The sequence below is a fragment of the Saccopteryx bilineata genome, chromosome 6, assembly GCF_036850765.1.
Source record: "Saccopteryx bilineata isolate mSacBil1 chromosome 6, mSacBil1_pri_phased_curated, whole genome shotgun sequence".
NCBI classification, from domain to species: Eukaryota; Metazoa; Chordata; class Mammalia; order Chiroptera; family Emballonuridae; genus Saccopteryx; species Saccopteryx bilineata.
The window spans coordinates 45,651,630-45,663,819 of record NC_089495.1 but is presented as its reverse complement, the minus strand read 5'-3'; positions in this window follow the sequence as shown (position 1 = coordinate 45,663,819).

The window sequence follows — 12,190 nt, the reverse complement described above, 5'->3', positions numbered from 1 at the left end:
TCTAAAATCCCTCAAACAGTATATTGAAAACATGAAGGAGATGATTCCACTTGTTACTACATCTGTAAGGATGGTCGAACCTAAACTAAATATAGCAGAGAAAAGAGTCAGAATGAGTACTGAAGACACAGCCTAGAATCTACTAAGAAGCTGAATCTTGGACTATTCTTATAATATCTTTTAATTTCAAATTGATCAGTATTGAATGTAAAAGAATATATTGATTGTAGGGTTGATCTGAGAAAAGAATAATTTCAGAGTTCAGTTTTCCAGTTCAGAAGGGAGGGTGAAAAAGGAACATGTGAACCATAGATGCTTTTGCTAGTCCCAGAACTTCCTTATTTCATCCATTTTACTATGGGAGACACTTAGAAAGATGTTAGCAAGAAAAAGGACTGGGCCAGAAAATACCACCAACAAAAATTTAATATCAAAATTAGGTATTGAAATACAACAAATGGTGCTAACCCTCTAAGAGGTACAACCAGAAATGAGCAAATGAAACAGCATAAACCCAAGAGCAGAAAAGAAAAATTAAAAGATATTAGAATAGATCCCAGGGCCTCAGGAAGTGTATAGAGTAGACACCAGTGTTGGGCAGAGTTCAGCTAATTTATCATACTCACTAGGGCTCCAGTATTATAGCTTTCAGAAAACTGGAGAGCAGCTTCAGTTCTTAAATTTAAGATGATTCATTCTTCAGTTATAGACACTGTCCCTGTGTGGAAGACACAGGGCTCTCTGGGCTAAGAGGCAATGGTAGTGGCCCAGAGAGTGCAGGACTGAAACGCCATCCTCTGAGAGGTAGTGTGGGCTACTCACCGGCTACTGACTGCACTCAGGCCGGTTCTGATTGACACAAGAAATTTAGGATAAATGATGTTCGACTTTTAATTTTTTTTAGACTTTAAAATTGGGATTTTAAACTTTCTTTGGAACTGAGGGCAATAAGAAATAACGTGGAAACCTAATATTTTTCTTTAGAATTGTTACAAGTAGAGCTTTATTTTTAATTTAAGACACCTAGATATTACATTGGTTGATCTCTGTATTATTGTTTTGTGTAAATTCGTGGAATATATGGGACAAAGAGATTGGGTATAATTTTTTTTTAAATTTATTTTTGAGAGGAGAGAGAGAGAAGGGGGAAAGGCATAGGAAGCATCAATTCCCATATGTGCCTTGACCAGAGATTCCCAGGGTTTCTAACTGATGACCTCAGCATTCCAGGTTGATGCTTTATCCACTATGTCACCACAGGTCAGGCCAGATTGTGTAGAATTTAAGGCTGAACTTAGAATTGAGAGTAAATCTTCAACATTTGAGTAAATATGACCCTGGAGTTCATTAATGTCCTGCTCCGACCAAGTTCAGGGCTTCACGAGCAAATTGTAACAGGCCACTGCTGGTCCCAGGAACATAATCATACAGGATCATCTTGGACTTGAGGGAAAGAATATATATTTTTTCTGTACAAAAGCTTTAACATTTAAAAAAAAAGAATCAGGCCCTGGCCAGTTGGCTCAGCAGTAGAACGTTGGCCCCGGGGTGTGGAAGTCCCAGGTTCGATTCCAGGCCAGGGCACACAGGAGAAGTGCCCGTCTATTTCTCCACCCTTCCCCCTCTCCTTCCTCTCTGTCTCTCTCTTCCCCTCCTGCAGCCAAGGCTCCGCTGGAGCAAAGTTGGCCCAGGTGCTGAGGATGGCTCCATGGCCTCGCCTCAGGCGCTAAACAGCTTAGCTTGCAACGGAGCAACACCCCAGATGGACAGAGTATCACCCCCTCGTGGGCATGCCGGATTGATTCTGGTGGGCACATGCAGGAGTCTCGCTGCTTCTCCGCTTCTCACTTCAGGAAAAAAAAATAGGAAAGAAAGAATCACATATATTAACTCCAAAGGCTTATCAAGCCTGGACATTCCAACACATACCTGAGTACTTGGAAGATTACTGATCAGCTTTTAACTGGTTAAATTAGATAATAATGATCACTTTTCCTAAAAATGAGCTCCATATTTACCATCCAAAGGGATGCTTTATGTGGTATAGGCTGTGCAGGTGCTGTGGTTGAAACTTGCCTGAAGGTAAGGAAGCCAATAAAATTAGCATCATTCTTATGGCCACTTTTTCTTCAGAATGTTGTGCTTCCTAAATTCCAGGTTTCTGAATGGGCAGACTAAACTACCATTTCACTTCCATTTCCTGTATCCCATTCAGTTACAAAAGAACAGTTGAAGGCAGCCAGTCAATAGTAAAATATATCTCAGTAGCTTATTCTGTGGTATTATACAGAAGCCCTGGCTCAAGGACTTTTTTGCCTGCAAGATTATTAAGTTTCTTTTGGCTACTTGGTTTTGATAAATTTTCTGTGATCCTGGAGTGTTTAAATATTTCTCCCAACATCAGCTTTTGGTTGGACTATGCTTCAACAAATTTTTTTTCTTTCTGATTTTCTTTTTTTTTATTTAATTTTTAATTTATTGTGTTTACATGGATTCAAGTGTCCAACTGAATATAACTCCCTCACCCACCACACCTGTGTCCCTTTATATACCCCTATACCCCCTCTGCATTTATATACCCTTAACTCCCTCCCCCATTCCCTCTAGGATTTGCTGTCTTATTATCTATATATCTGTGTTATGTATATATCGTTTCACTAATTCCTTTACCTTCTCTGATCCCATTCCCTCATCCCCCTTCCCTCTGCTGTCCCTCTGGTCCCTGTGATCCCGCCTCTGCCTCTACTCTGTTCCTCAGTTCACTTTGTTCATTAGATTCCACATATATGTGCGATCATATGATATTTTTCTTTCTCTGCCTGGCTTATTTCACTTAACATAATAATCTCCAGGCCCATCCATGCTGTCACAAAAGGTAAAATTTCTTTCTTTTTCACAGCTGCAGAGTATTTCGTTGTGTATATGAACCACAGCTTTTTAATCCATTCTTCCAATGAAGGGCACTTGTTTTGTTTCCAGATCTTAGCTATTGTAAATAATGCTGCAATAAACATTGGGGTACATATATTAACTAAAAAGTTCTTGCACAGCAAAAGACACCATGAACAAAATAAAAAGACAACCCATTTAATGGGAGAACATATTTGTTAATAAGTCTGATAAGGGTTTAATAACCAAAATTTATAAAGAACTTCTAAAACTCAACATCAGGAAGGTAAACAAACCAATTAAAAAATGAGCAAAAGAACAGAATAAACACTTCTTCAAAAAGGCCAATAGGTAAATGAAAAAAATGTTCAATATCACTAATTATCAGAGAAATGCAAATTAAAACCACAATGAGATGCCACTTCACGTCTGTCAGAATCGCGCTCATTAAAAAACAACACACAATAAGTGCTGGTGAGGATGTGGAGGAAAGGGAACCCTCCTGCACTGCTGGTGGGAATGCAGACTGGAGCAGCCACTGTGGAGAACTGTATGGGGTTTCCTCAAAACATTAAAAATGGAACTGCCTTTTGACCCAGTTATCCCACTTTTAGGAATATATCCTAAGAATACCAAATCACTGATTCAAAAGAAGATATGCTTCAACAATCCTGAAATCAGGTCCTAACCCCTTTGGGTCAGGACAATCATGTTTTTCATAGTATTTTGTAAAAACCTGTAAGCAACAAATACTTTCTGATTATTATCACACTGGCCTCAGAACTCTCACTGCATTGTTATATATTTTTATTTTGTTCTTACTTGCAACTTGTAAAATTTCACCAGATGATCTCTGATGCTATGAAAATAGCTGAGTTGTAGTGGAAAAGAAAATGACATGAACCCTTAAAATCAGCATGGCAGAGAAAATACCATGAAGCCCTGGTGAGAGATTTACTTTATGGATGTCTTTTCATCCTATTTTTCTTTGAAATTAAAATTTTGATACACTCATATCACAGTTAGATAATATATTTTTATTCTGTCTAGAGTGAGAAAATAGAGACAATGGAAAAAACAACAGGGTTCAGATTAATAGGAGATGACAACTTGACCAAACAGGAGGTGGCAGCCCTGCCAGCCCCATGGCTCAGTGACTGTGACAGGCAATTAACGATCACAGCAGACCAGATGTAATGGGAGGCAGCAGCAATTCACTGAGAGCTTTCTGGCTCCTCCATGGCTTCTATCATTCATAGTGTGTGCAGAGACAAGTAAACACAAATGTGTTTTTGTTTTTTTTTTTAAAGAATGAAGGTATGTTGCAAAGAAAGTTATGAGACCAGAAAGGACTAGTTCTAGTGCAAAAAAAAAAAAAATGAGGACATTCTCCTGAGCTCACAACCAAGTAGAGAAAATGAAAATTATTAAGCAATGTGGCTGCAGATTTTAATTTTTTTACATGACATCAGAGAATTTGAAGCAAGTTTTAAAAGTCACCTGGCTTACCCAACAGAGAAAATAATGATCACTCTTCTATAAATGCATCTATTTAGGCTCTATTTTTCATCTGAAATTTTGCCCTTCTCATTTCTACTCTAATATATATTTAAAAAATTAGAAAATGTGGGGCCCTGGTTGATTGGCTCAGTGGTAGAGCATCGGTCTGGCATGCAGAAGTCTCGGGTTTGATTCCTGGCCAGGGAACACAGGAGAAGCACCCATCTTCTTCTCCATCCCTCCCCCTCTCCTTCCTCTCTGTCTCTCTCTTCCCCTCCCGCAGCCAAGGCTCCATTGGAGCAAAGTTGGCCCGGGCGCTGAGGATGGCTCTGTGGCCTCTGCCTCAGGCGCTAGAATGGCTCTGGTTGCAACAGAGCAACACCCCAGATGGGCAGAGCATCGCCTCCTGGTGGGCGTGCCTGGTGGATCCCGGTCAGGCGCATGCGGGAGTCTGTCTGACTGCCTCCCTGTTTCTAACTTCAGAAAAATACAAAAAAAAAAAATTAGAAAATGTGTATCAATAAACTTACTAATATATTAATTTAGTGTTAGATATGTAAATGATTTTTCTCTGTAAATAAACTGAGTTTTGTAGCTATAATTATAATATCCTGCATAAATTTAACTGTACAATGATTCATATTAATTTTTACACAGTTTCAGAATGTCTGTAATACAATATCCTTAGAGACGTATTCATTTAAAAAAATGGAGAATAAAAGGAATGATACAGTTAGTTAGCAGCTCATCCCCCAAATAATTTACAATTAAACCCCTGTATGCATGAACATGTTGCATACACGCACCACACACTCTCACATGCAAACTTAAATCTTCTTTAAATTAAATGCTGAAGGTTTGAATAATCTTTATAAACAAATATTGTTAACATACTAAAATTTGAAGATTGCAATAGAAAATATAAGCTGTCATGTAATAGAATAGCTGATGTTATTACTTGAACAGCTGAATTACAATTTAAGAAAAAATAATTCTCAAAATGTCAGAATTATATCTGCAATGTATACAATAAGAAAGGTAAAAAAAAATGTAAAGTTGCAGAAGCATCAGACATATGCATTCAGAACCGATCCACTAACATGTGTCACCATTCCAAGTCTCCATGACATTGAAGCAGATGTTTCTGAATACTCATTTATCTAGATATTTAGTATAAAAAAATGAAATTATAGAAACATTTACTTAAACGCATCAATTTGTAAAAATCCAACCTAATGGTAAAGAAACATTTAAATAAATATACCCAAATTTATTTTGCTAAATGAGTATTATCATGAGATTATAGGATTTGGAATTTGTCAGTCTATTTAGAAATCATGCTTTTAAAAACATCCAAGTTATTGCTTTACAGTCACAACTACTTCTTTAATTAAACTATGATTATTTAGCAATTTGAGCACTCCTGTCATCATTCAAATAAGTTTCAAAATTATTTTCAAGTGTTTTCTACAAATAAGATTTGTTTTCAGAAAATAAACATAAAACAATATCTTTTCAAAATATTGAAAAGACTATGTACCATAGTTTTTCAACACTATTTTAAATGTATATATCAAAAGAAAAATATTTTTAATCAATATACTAACATTGATATAATAAGCTTTTGTATGTCCTAACACACGTTCAGATTATACACATACCCATTAAACCAAAGTTTGGGTTTCCTTTACGTACTAGAGATTACTCTGCTGAAATAAAAGACAAAAGATAATGAATGAATGAATGAATGAATGAATGAATGAATAAATAAATAAATAAATGGTCTCTGGTCACCTGGAGACCACAGTTTAATAAAAGAAATAAAACCTAAGAAAATATCTGATAAAATCAAGGCCTATTTACTACAGAGTAAAGGTAAATGATGAATAATTAGAAATTATTTGGCAATATTTAGGGAACATAGACAGTCTATTGTAATGAGTTTTCCACATCTTGATGAACTTGATTATCAGTTAATTTCCAATGTTTCATAGTTATGGGAGATAGAGGTAAAAGCTAGCAGTCCATCCAAGGTAGAGAGTCCTTTAAAGAGTCTCCTGACATTAACCTAAGAATGCTAAAAGTACATCAGGGTGAGAGTGAAAGCACTCAAAGAACAAGTTGCAGGGAACATTGTCTTTATGCCGATTCAGATGAAAAAGTAAGCTGAGAGAAAACCTATAAAAGAGCCTTTGGGTTTAGGTCCCTAGTCACAATGCCTAGAAGCTTCCAAATAAACCATGATACGAGACACTTGGCAAAAGCAAATGCAGATATTCTTTTGAGGAATTTACTCCCACATTCATTCATACATTTCAAAGATTAAAACAAATAATTATCCAAAAATTATTGTATATATACTATATATATAGATATATACACACATACATACATATACACATACATATGTATATATATAAATAAAAAACTAAGAAATCAAAGAAACAATATTCTCAAATGTATGAACCAGCAGGAAAAAATAAGATCTGCAAATATTTTAGATACAAAAATGTAACACAGCCTGACCTGTGATGGTGCAGTGGATAAAGCGTTGACCTGGAATGTTAAAGTCACCAGTTTGAAACCCTGGGCTTGCCTGGTCAAGGCACATATGAAAGTTGATGCTTTCTGCTCCTCCCTTTTTGCCTATCTCTCTCTCTTCTCTCTAAAATGAATAAATAAAATCTTTAAAAAATATATAAAAACTATCTTACCCTCGGCCCTGGCCGGTTAGCTCAGTGGCAGAGCATTGGCCTGGCGTGCAGGAGTCCTGGGTTCGATTCCCGGCCAGGGCACACAGGAGAAGCGCCCATCTGCTTCTCCACCCCCCCCTCCTTCCTCTCTGTCTCTCTCTTCCCCTCCCGCAGCCAAGGCTCCATTGGAGCAAAAGTTTGCCCGTGCGCTGAAGATGGCTCTGTGGCCTCTGCCTCAGGCTCTAGAATGGCTCTGATTGCGGCAGAGCAACGCCCTGGATGGATAGAGCATCGCCCCCTGGTGGGCGTGCCGGGTGGACCCCAGTCCGGTGCATGCGGGAGTCTGTCTGACTGCCTCCCCGTTTCCAACTTCAGAAAAATGCAAAAAAAAAAAAAAAAAAAAAAGAAAGAAAGAAAAAAATAAGAAAAGAAAAAAAAAAAACCCAAAACTATCTTACTCTCAAATATTAAAAAACACACAAACAAACCGTAACATAAACCTTATAAAATATGCTGATACAATATAATGATAAAACTTTTCAGGCCTGACCTGTGGTGGCGCAGTGGATAAAGCATCGACCTGGAAATGCTGAGGTCGCCGGTTCGAAACCCTGGGCTTGCCTGGTCAAGGCACATATGGGAGTTGATGCTTCCAGCTCCTCCCCCTTCTCTCTCTCTGTCTCTCCTCTCTCTCTCTCTCTCTCCTCTCTAAAATGAATAAATAAAAATAAAAATTAAAAAAAAAACTTTTCAGGAAAAAATAAATTATAGGAGAATAAAGAATGGTATGTAGCTGTTTGGGAAAAGAAAATAAATTATCTAATAATTAAAATAATTTCTTTTAAATATAAATTTAAAAAATTTAAGTTAGATAGAATCAATGATTTTAAAATCAAAATAACACAGCTAAAAAGAGAACTAATAAACCAGAAACCAGGTGAGAAGACATTGTACGGAGTACATCACAAAAACAAAACCATAGAGTTAATGAGAAATCGAAAGATAAGAACTTTAGAGGGAGAATGTTAAACAAAATTTAAATTTGAGTTCTAGAAGTATAAGAGAAAGAGAACAGAAGAGGTAATACTTGAAGAGAAAAAGGTTGAGCATTTTCCTTACTGATTAAAAACAGCAATCTAAAGATTTAAATAATTCAGTGAATCTTAAGACCAAAGAACTATATAAACTAACTTAGATACATTTTCAGTGAAACTGTATGAAACTATAGTCAAGAAAAAAATACCTACACAGAGGGGAAAAAAACAATTGTTTTCAGACTGTTGTTTGACTCATGGAAATGGAGAAGTGTGAAATGATATTTTTAATATCCTGAAAATAAATAATTATCAATCTAGATTTATATGGCTAAAATTATGTTTCAAGAATAAGAGTGGAATGGTTACATCCAGATAACCAGGAAACTATAATTATAATAATATCATTTGCATATATGATAGTTCATCTATCAGTTTTTTGACTTTATGAGGGTATAAAAATAATATCCATTCAGTAGTTAATGGCTAGATTAAACTGTGAATTTTGATAAGTTACCCCATTGTGAGTTGAGTACCATCTGTGTGTGTGTGTGTGTGTGTGTGTGTGTGAGAGAGAGAGAGAGAGAGAGAGAGAGAGAGAGGAGAGAGAGGATGGGATGGGAAGGGACATGAAGATACTCCAGCTATAGAGTCTCTTAGCCTAAACAATGACAGTAAGAGACACCATCTTAGCTGAAGGCAGTCAGGCAGAAAGAGTTCTCTTACTGGAGGAAAGGTTAGCTCTTTAGTTTATCTTAAGGCTTCAGTGGATTGGTGTGGGCTCACCCACGGTAGGTAGGGCAAGCTGCTTTACTCAGTCTATTGATTCAAATATTAATCTCATCTAAAAACACTCTCACAGACACACCCAGAATAATGTTTGACCAAGTATTTGAACACCTTGTGGCTCAGTCAACTTGACACATATAATAAACTATCACAGGTCCCAAGTTACAAATTAATTTCTCCACAAAGACTTCCTTGACTTCCCAAAACCAACTTAGGTATCTCTTTATGTTCCTATGGCATTTCTTAATTTAATGTACTTGCATTGTCATGGTACCAATCATCTTTGTATCTTGGACATTTACCACAATGTCTGGCACATAAGATACTCTATTAAATGCATCTTAACTACATGAATGAATTACAATGTATGTAATTTAACAAAATTGTTAGAATGTTAGTAATGCCATTAATGTTATATTAAATGATGCCATTTGTCTTCTTACCTATGTTGAACAATAAAATATTTATTATTCAAGCTATAATAGTTTAAGGGCAACATTGCCCTTTTATTATTGCTTAACTGAAAATAGTTTCGGATGTCCATTAACAGTGGCGCAGAGATCACATTAGGTTAAATTTATAAATGAACATCACATTGTTATAAGACCAATTGCAATTCAAAATGCAACTTGGATACTATTCTAAAAAGAAATGCCAATGAAACAACATACGATTGCATTAATGAGAAACAGAATTGTTTTTTTTTAAAAAAAAGCAAGTTGAAAGAGCTATTAGATTGATAGCACACACAATTGTATTAGTTTTCTAATGCTGTTGTAACAAATAACAACACACTAGGTAACTTAAAACAACATTAATTTATTCTTAAGTATCTTAGGAAGCCAAAGTCTGAAATCAAGATTTGTCAAGGTTGATTTTTTCTGAAGAGTTTGAGGGAGAAACTGTCCCAGGCCTCTATCCTAAACTTTGGTGATTAAAGTCAACCCTTAGCTGTTCTTGGCTTGTAGTTGTTGCCTTACAACCTCTGCCACCATTTTCACATCTCCTTCTTTTCCATGTCTCTTTGAGTCTTCTCTTTTTATAAGGACACCAATCATTGTATTTTGGATTACCTCAAAATATAAAATGATTTCACTTCATAATTTATAGCTAATTACCATATTACTACAAAGACTCTTTTTCACATAAGGTCACATTCTGATGTTTCAAGAAAGTGTAAATTCTTGAGGGACAATCTTCAACCCATTATTGCCATAATGTCTAATTGTGCATAAATTTGAATATTTTATATGTGAAAATTCTGAATGGCCTGAAGTAACATTAAAAATAATTACATATTTTTAAATAAAACTCAAATAATGTATATGCTTTGATATTGCAATAGTAAACATATTTTTTCAAAATAACTGTGGAATATTATTACTTTATCTTTTATTAATATTTTCATAACATGAGAAAAATATTGATCACATACAATGCCTGTAAGAAAAAATATGTAATTAAATAAAAATTATAGATGATCAATTATACAGTTTCATCTTCAAGCTGAATGCAAGAACCCTTTAAATATATTATCAGAATTATGACTAATGTGAACATCAATCGCATTATCTCATTTATATTTACTAATAAAAGTTTTTTCTATTGAATTAGGTGTTTATAAATGTGTCAAATTCACCTCTACTTCCAAAGAAGTATATAGCCAATCATCAATTTTAAAACTGCACCAGTAAGAGTGTATAAGTAATATTTTCAAATATATGTTTATTTGTGCAAGTCTAGGCATAGTGGTAAGCACAGATATTCCTTCTCCCAATCAGATGATGACACAAAAAATGTAAAGTAAGATGTATTTTTTTTAGAAATGATAGAGCTGGGAAAATTTATCTCTGTTTTTGAATAACTCACAGTGCTTCTGTTATTAATATCATATCTCACATGTATGCATTTGTAAAAGTCATAATAATATGCTTTATTATTTATGCTCATTGAAATGAAGTGTTGGAAAATATCATCTTCAATATTTTCAACATAGCGTTCTTCACATTTCAAGTCTTTATATCAATTGAAAAAATTACTTTTAATAACAAATTTGTGAAAATGGAATAAAAGAAGGAAACAATTTCTTTTGATGTATAGATATCATAATAAGCCTATTAAAATATCATAAAATCTGATACAAAGGCTATAAATATTACTTAATAGTCTGCAAGACATTTAAACTAATTCAAAGTTAATTAACAAATTAATTATTTTAAATTTTCTTATTTTACTGTTAATGAAAGACAATTCCTATAAATATACTAAAAGTGAGTTGGTACTGAAAATAGTGAATAGTAAAATCAAATACATATTTGTAAGTTAACTACTCTTTCTAGAATGTATTCACCTTGTTATTAATTTCTTGAACAACGTAGACATAAGTCTATATTTTTAATAACTTTTGTATAACCACTTTTTAAAGCTGATTACAAAAAATAGTACAGAATTATTTTCCTGAAGAGATATTTTTACCTTAATTAGTTTAAAAACATTGAAATCATGCAAAATATGTTCTTTAACCATAATGAAATAAAATAAAAAATCAATATCAAAAAGAAGTTTGAGAAATTCACAAGTATGTAGAAATTAAACAATAAACTTTAACCAACAGATAAATAAAGTGGAATAAAAAATATTAGAAAGTACTTTGAGATGAATAAAATACATGGTATAATACATATTTGGACAAAAGAAGAGTCGTTTCTATACATTACTCATGAAATAGAGGCTACAGTGCCTATAAAATTGCTATGAATTTCTAAGATAATTGGGGGAAAAAACCCAACAAAATGTAAGAATGATCACCCTTACTGGAGATAAATAATAAAAGATAATATATTCCTCAATGAAAAATAAATAATATAGTAGAATATAAAAGAGTTTAAAAATTATTTTTATATTAACAATTCAATTAAAGTGGCAAGCAAATAATATATGTTACCATTCAAGGACACACAACTATTTCAAAAATAGATAGAAGAAGAAAGAAAATAAAGATAAATTTTAGTACAAAAAACTAATTAAAAATTTGATTGATTTTGGAGAAACAGAGAGAGAAAGGGACAGAAAGAGAGAGAGAAGCATTCAATTGTTGTTCCACATAGTTGTAAACTCATTTGTTGCTTCCTGTATGTGTCCTGACTGAGGATTAAACCTGAAACCTTGGTGTTTCAGGATGATGTGCTAACCAACTGAGCTAACCAGCAAAGGCCTGAAAAACTATAATATTTGAAATAAAATTTAAAATGGGTTGTATAGTAGTCTATACACACAAATAGATAC